This window comes from Heteronotia binoei, chromosome 5 (genome assembly GCF_032191835.1).
Source record: "Heteronotia binoei isolate CCM8104 ecotype False Entrance Well chromosome 5, APGP_CSIRO_Hbin_v1, whole genome shotgun sequence".
NCBI classification, from domain to species: Eukaryota; Metazoa; Chordata; class Lepidosauria; order Squamata; family Gekkonidae; genus Heteronotia; species Heteronotia binoei.
In genome coordinates this window covers 18,070,349-18,077,735 of record NC_083227.1, presented here as the reverse complement: position 1 = coordinate 18,077,735, position 7,387 = coordinate 18,070,349, and positions in this window count along the sequence as shown.

Sequence of the window (7,387 nt, the reverse complement as noted above, 5' to 3'; positions counted from 1 at the left end):
AGCTCTAAGCAGGGGGTAGGATTGCCAAAGTCCAGGCAGAGCCTGGAAATCTCCTGGAATTACAACTGATCTCCAGGCACAAGAGATCAGTTCCCCTGGTGAAAATGGCTGCTTTGGAGGGTGGGCTGTACGGCACTGAATCCAACTGACATCTCTCCCTCCCCAAACCCTGTATGGGCGGAGAGCCTATTTTGGCTCGCCCCTGGAGCCTGATGGACCCGGAACGGTTCCAAACAGCTCTGAGGGATCCCTGGCCCCCTGGCAATTCCCTTGATGACCTGGTGGAGGCCTGGCAAGGCCGGCTATCCAGGGCTATCAATGAAATTGCACCTCGATGCCCTCTGCGCCCTCGTGTGAGGCTGGCCCCATGGTACACCTTGGAGTTACGCCAGCTGAAACAAGGGCTCAGACGACTAGAGAGGCAGTGGCAGCATACTCGGGACGAAGCGACGAGAACATCCTATAGAACGTTTATGAAGTCTTATGAGAATATGAGATGGCAGTCAAGGCCGCAAAGAAAGATTGCATCTGCAAATTCGCGCCCGGCACAATTGTTTAGAATAACTGGAAACCTTACTACATTGTTACAAGGCAAACCAAATGTTAGAGAATTAGAGATAGACTGTGAGGCATTTGCAAAACATTTTGCAGATAAAATCACGTCGCTCCGCCAAGACCTGCCTATCACATTGGATACAGTACGGGAAATTGAGGCTCCGTGCCTGTCTTCTGGTTTAGTGCTGGGTCACTTCGACCCACTCAGCCTGGAGGAAGTCGACGGAATTCTCTGCTGCTTGCCCAACAACTTGTGATTTGGACCCTTGCCCCTCCTGGCTGATTAAATCTTGCCAGAGGGAGCTTAGATGTCCTTTACGGGACATCATAAATAGATCCCTCCTAGAGGGGCGCTTTCCAACACCTCTGAAAGAGGCCTTGGTCTGCCCCCTCCTGAAAAAATGTACAGCAGACCCGGCCGAATTGGCAAATTACCGACCGGTGTCTAATTTACCGTTTTTAGGTAAAATTATTGAGAGGGCAGTGGCGTCGCAGCTGCAGAGGTTTCTGGATGACGCTTCCATCCTAGACCCTTGCCTGGCTTCCGGCCGGGCCATGGGACGGAGACAGTGCTGGTCGCCTTGGTAGATGACCTCCAGCAGCAACTGGATCGAGGTGGCGTCGCGGCGCTGATGTTATTAGACCTGTCGGCGGCGTTTGACACAGTTGACCATCAGCTACTGACCCGCCGCCTCGCCGACATAGGGGTTCAGGGGTTGGCCCTACAATGGCTTCCCTCCTTCCTCAAGGGACGGGGACAAAGGGTGGCGATCGGGGGCGAGCGGTCCCAGAGGCGCACACTAGACTGTGGGGTGCCCCAAAGAGCAGTTCTCTCCCCGATGTTATTTAACACCTATATGCGCCCCCTTGCCCAGAGGTTTGGGCTGGGTTGTCATCAATATGCAGATGACACCCAACTAGGGTGGCCAGACCGTCCCGGTCTCCCGGGACTTTCCCAGTTCTGGCCACCAATTCCCAGCTCCCGGGCTGCCTATACCGGGACCATTACAAAGTCCCGGTATAGCCAGCGGGGAGCCGGTGGGCCGCGCGCGCCGGCCGGGAAGGCGGGGAGTGAGACAGCCAGCATCCCTGCGCGTGCGCACAGCGGTGTGCGCACGCGCAGGGACGCTGGCTGCCTCACTCCCCGCCTTCCCCGCCCGCGCGCGGGGTCCGGAGAGGCCGGCGCTGGTCCCTGGAGGCCTCCAGAGGCCAGCGGAGGCTCCGTGGAGAGGCCTGCGCTGGTCCCTGGAGGCCTCCAGAGGCCAGCGGAGGCTCCGTGGAGAGGCCTGCGCTGGTCCCTGGAGGCCTCCAGAGGCCAGCGGAGGCATCGTGGAGAGGCCTGCGCTGGTCCCTGGAGGCCTCCAGAGGCCAGCGGAGGCTCCGTGGAGAGGCCTGCGCTGGTCCCTGGAGGCCTCCAGAGGCCAGCGGAGGCTCCGTGGAGAGGCCTGCGCTGGTCCCTGGAGGCCTCCAGAGGCCAGCGGAGGCTCCGTGGAGAGGCCTGCGCTGGTCCCTGGAGGCCTCCAGAGGCCAGCGGAGGCTCCGTGGAGAGGCCTGCGCTGGTCCCTGGAGGCCTCCAGAGGCCAGCGGAGGCATCGTGGAGAGGCCTGCGCTGGTCCCTGGAGGCCTCCAGAGGCCAGCGGAGGCTCCGTGGAGAGGCCTGCGCTGGTCCCTGGAGGCCTCCAGAGGCCAGCGGAGGCTCCGTGGAGAGGCCTGCGCTGGTCCCTGGAGGCCTCCAGAGGCCAGCGGAGGCTCCGTGGAGAGGCCTGCGCTGGTCCCTGGAGGCCTCCAGAGGCCAGCGGAGGCTCCGTGGAGAGGCCTGCGCTGGTCCCTGGAGGCCTCCAGAGGCCAGCGGAGGCATCGTGGAGAGGCCTGCGCTGGTCCCTGGAGGCCTCCAGAGGCCAGCGGAGGCTCCGTGGAGAGGCCTGCGCTGGTCCCTGGAGGCCTCCAGAGGCCAGCGGAGGCTCCGTGGAGAGGCCTGCGCTGGTCCCTGGAGGCCTCCAGAGACCAGCGGAGGCAGCGTGGAGAGGCCAGCGCTGGTCCCTGGAGGCCTCCAGAGACCAGCGCCGGCCTCTCCGGCCTCCGCAGCCGCCGCCAGCCCCGCCAGCAGCCCGGAGGAGAGGCCGCCACCGCCCTGGATCCAGGTAAGCCAAAAGCGGGGGGGGGGCGGCTGGCGGGGGGGGGCGGCTGGCCTTCCTTCTTTCCTTCCCTCCCTCCCTCCTTCCTCCCTCCCTCCCTCCTTCCTTTCTTCCTTCCTTCCCTCCCAAGCACTGATTCAGTGTAAGGGAGCTTTGTGTTTGTGACTGGAGTGGACAATACTGACTTTGGTGGACCCAAGCACTGATTCAGTGTAAGGGAGCTTTGTGTTTGTGACTGGAGTAGACAATACTGACTTTGGTGGACCCAAGCACTGATTCAGTGTAAGGGAGCTTTGTGTTTGTGTCTTCTGGTGCAATTTTGTTCTCAGATCCTGTATTTACTTCATCAGTATATGGGATAAGGCACTTTCTCAACTGTGCTGCATAATGCAGCCTATTTATTTTGTCCTGTTTGCTCTGTTGGCTCTATCTGCGCCACCTTCATCACTTTCGGGGTGTGGATCCCCCAGTGGGGTGGTCTCATGACTCCCTCCGCCGGCTGTTTCTGATAGCCCTGCGCCCCCTCTTTCATTTGATATGTGTCCCGTGCGGATGCCACCCTCCCGCGGGAGATGCTGCAAAATGAGTCCCCTTGAGGCTTATGGCGGCAGGGCTCGGGGGAAGCGAGCTAGACTGCTGTTCTTTTGAGGGGTCATAGAGTGTTTCGAGCCCGTCCCTGTGGCATCAGTCCCATCGTTGTGGGGCCCAGGGGGCCGGCGCAGCGGCACGCTGAAGCAGCCTGTCGGTCACTTCCGGGTTCCTGTCCTGCATCTCGACCTGTGACAGGCTGCTTCGGCGTGCTGCTGCGCCGGCCCCCTGGGTCCCACAACGATGGGACCGATGCCACAGGGACGGGCTCGAAACACTCTATAACCCCTCAAAAGAACAGCAGTCTAGCTCGCTTCCCCCGAGCCCTGCCGCCATAAGCCTCAAGGGGGCTCATTTTGCGGCATCTCCTGGCGGGAGGGTGGCACCTGCACGGGACACATATCAAATGAAAGAGGGGGCGCAGGGCTATCAGAAACAGCCGGCGAAGGGAGTCGCGAGACCACCCCACTGGGGGATTCACACACCGAAAGTGATGAAGGTGGCGCAGATAGAGCCAACAGAGCAAACAGGACAAAATAAATAGGCTGCATTATGCAGCACAGTTGAGAAAGTGCCTTATCCCATATACTGATGAAGTATATACAGGATTTGAGAACAAAATTGTTTCCGGCGGTGATATTTGGGGGATTTTTGGGGATGTCACAGGAAGTGCTGTGAAGTCACTTCCTGTTTCCGGCAGTGGCATTTGGGGGAAATGATGTCATTTGGGGGAAGTGATGTCACAGGAAGTGATGTCACTTCCCGTTTCCGGCAGGTGACGCAGGGAAATGATGTCACAGGAAGTGGTGTCACTCCCTGTTTCCGGCGGTGGCATGACGTCACCGGAAGTGACGTCACTTCCTGTTTCCGGCAGGTGACGCAGGGAAATGATGTCACAGGAAGTGGTGTCACTCCCTGTTTCCGGCAGTGGCATGACGTCACCGGTGGCATGACGTCACCCCTACCTTCCACCCCCCCCCAAAGGTGTCCCTGGCTGGCCTTCAGACATTATGGTCATCCTACACCCAACTCTATCTGCTAATGGACGGCTGGCCTGGCTGTGCCCCAGGGAATCTGGATCAGGCATTGCAGGCTGTGGCAACGTGGCTTAGGCTGAGTGGGCCCGACGAAGACAGAGGTCCTTTGCATGGGCCGCGGCGCTCTGCGGAGGGAAATACCTCTCCCGGTTTTCGAGAGAGCCTGGGAGTTCTACTGGAGCCTTCATTATCAATGGAGTCCCAGATAGCAGCCACTGCCAAGTCAGCGTTTTTTCATCTGAAGCAGGCAAGGCAGTTGGCCCCTTTCCTAGAGCGTCGGGACCTAGCAACAGTGATTCATGCGACGGTCACCTCAAGACTGGACTGCCCTCTACATGGGGCTGCCTTTGTGCCAAACCCGGGAGCTGCAGCTAGTGCAGAACGCGGCGGCTAGGCTGTTGCTAGGACTCCTGAAATGGGAGCACATACAGCCAGGGCTGCGCGAACTGCACTGGCTGCCAGTTACATACCGGGTTCGCTACAAAGTGCTGGTTATTACCTTTAAAGCCCTATATGGCCGAGGACCTGCCTACCTGAGGGACCGTCTTTCCCCATACGAGCCCCAGAGAGCACTGAGGTCAGAAGGGAAGAACAAGCTGACTATCCCTGAGCCAAAAGAGGCCAAACTGCAGAACACTCGCGCATGGGCCTTTTCCATCGCAGCTCCATGCCTATGGAACCAGCTCCCGGAAGAGGTGCGGGCCCTGCGGGATCGTGACCAATTCCGCAGGGCCTGCAAGACCATCCTTTTTAGGTCAGCTTTTACAGACTGCTGATTTATGATCACTAAACAAATGGATCCGCCAAAATGACTTTGCCCAGGGACCCTCGCTGTCACGTAAACTGAAAGAAATAGCGCCAGGAACATCACTGTTACTGTCAAATTATGTCAAATGTGAATTTAGAATTGTTTTTGGATAATGTTGATTTTAAAGTCTTGTATATTTATTGTATTGTATATTTTATGGATGTTGTTAGCTGCCCTGAGCCTGCTTAGGCGGGGAGGGCGAGATATAAATAAAATTTTATTATTATTATTATTATAAACCCTACCCATCCAGGCTCCACCTCCAAATATCCAATAATTTCACAGCCTGGAGTTGGCAACCATAAAATGGAGCATCTACACATCTTGGAATTAAGTTCCAAGCGCGGAACTCCCAGACTATGTCTGTCGACAGGAGCTGAGAATGGGTCCCACACAGATATCCTTCCATATCTGCCCTCTGGTTTATATGTGAACGGGTCGTATCAATGAACATTGGTCCCACATCTTGTTTGGCCTCAAAGCACAGAACCAGCATTTGCCCAGAATAATTACATTTGGTCTGAACAGGGCTTTTTTTGAGCAGGAATGCACAGGAATGCAGTTCTGGTTGGCTTAGCATTAGGGGATGTGGCCTAATATGCAAATAAGTTCCTGCTGGGCCTTTTCTCCAAAAAATGCCCAGGTTCTGAATTTCGGGGGAGAAAGTGATACCTCTCTACCCCCCCCCCCCCCAAATGAACCTCTAGGAAAGGGCTTTCAAATCAGATGTATTGGTTTTTCACACTTATACCTTTTAGGCCTTGGAGTATGAGGAGGGACCCCTTGAGGACAGTCTTGAAAAGACGATGGGGAGAAAAATTATGTACAGACCAAGTACCATCCAGAAAACCATGCTGCTTCTGAAATGGAAAAAACCCCACGTCCCTAATATCTGAACCCCTTTGTCAGCTGTAGCCTCCATGAAATCCAAACTTTCCACACGCACCATCTGTGCCCCATCTTGATTTAGGGGGTCTCCATCTCCCCCTACCCTTCCCCATCTCCACATTGCGTTCCAAAAAGCCATCTGATGTTTGCGTAAACAGGCTTGACCTTTGAGCAAAAAAGGGGGAATCCCAGGTCCAAATTAAACAAGCACAGTCTTAAGTCTCCTGTAAGCAGTTCTTTGGCATGGAAAACAAGGTCCTCTTAAGGATGGGCTAATAAACAGCCCACGCTAATGATATCCTTCCTTCACAGCCATGCAGATTTGCCTTTGGGACTCAACCACAGCTCCCTCGGCCCTTGCGCTGTGCTCTCTCCATCCCGATCTAAATTTAGAACCTCTCCTCCCCAGAACCCGCACCCCTTCGGCCTCCCTGCTTCTGCTAAGGACACCAGATGTCCCTAGTGGGGCCAATTTGACTCTTATGTTCTCACAGATAAGAAACTTGTTCCACAACAGCCAACATACGCCAATAGGACAACACCCTCACAAGAACCATGGGGCTTCCAGAAGCTTATTAGAGACAATTCTGTCAGAAAAATGGCTGTGACAGATAAGCCTCCCTCAAAGATGGCTAGATTGCAGTTACCCTTGCAGTGCACAGCAGCATGTGGTTAGGTGGGACAGAAGGGTTAGTCTTGCTTCACACCATGCGATGGCAAGGCCAGACAAACCTGTCCAGTAGAGTTCCCAACTTCCAGGTTAGAGTTGCCAAGTCCCTCCTGGCAGAACCCACATCCAGGTCCCTCCTTGCAACTGGTGGGGGATGAGGTGGGAATTACTGGGAGGAGCAGGGTGGCCCATCCAATGTGCAGTGACATGTCTATGTCACTGCCCATGTGATCTAGAAGTGATGTCACCACTTCCAGGATGTTGGGATGATTCTCTGGTATTTGGGCAAAAACTCTATGGCAAATTTGGCTTCTACTATAGAGGTTTTGCCCAGATACCAGAGCATCGCCCTGATGCCCTGGACCTGATGACATCACTTCCAGGTCATGTGAGCAGAGACATAGACACGTTGCTGCATGTCTGACAGATCTCCCTCTTTTGTGGGGTAAGTTCTCCCTGCTGGCCATCTGATTGGTGGTGGGGCAGTGGGACCTGGCAGCAGGGGGCTCCTGCCTCCACCAGGGGGTCTGGCAACCCTATTCCAGGTGGTGGCTAGAAATCCCCCACTGTGACAACTGACAGATCTTTTCATCAGGAAAAAAATGGCAGCTTTGGAAGGTGGATTCTATGGCATCGGCATCCCTCCCCTCCCAAACTCCACCCTCCTCAGGCTCCACCCCCAAAATCTCCAGGCATTTTCCAGCAT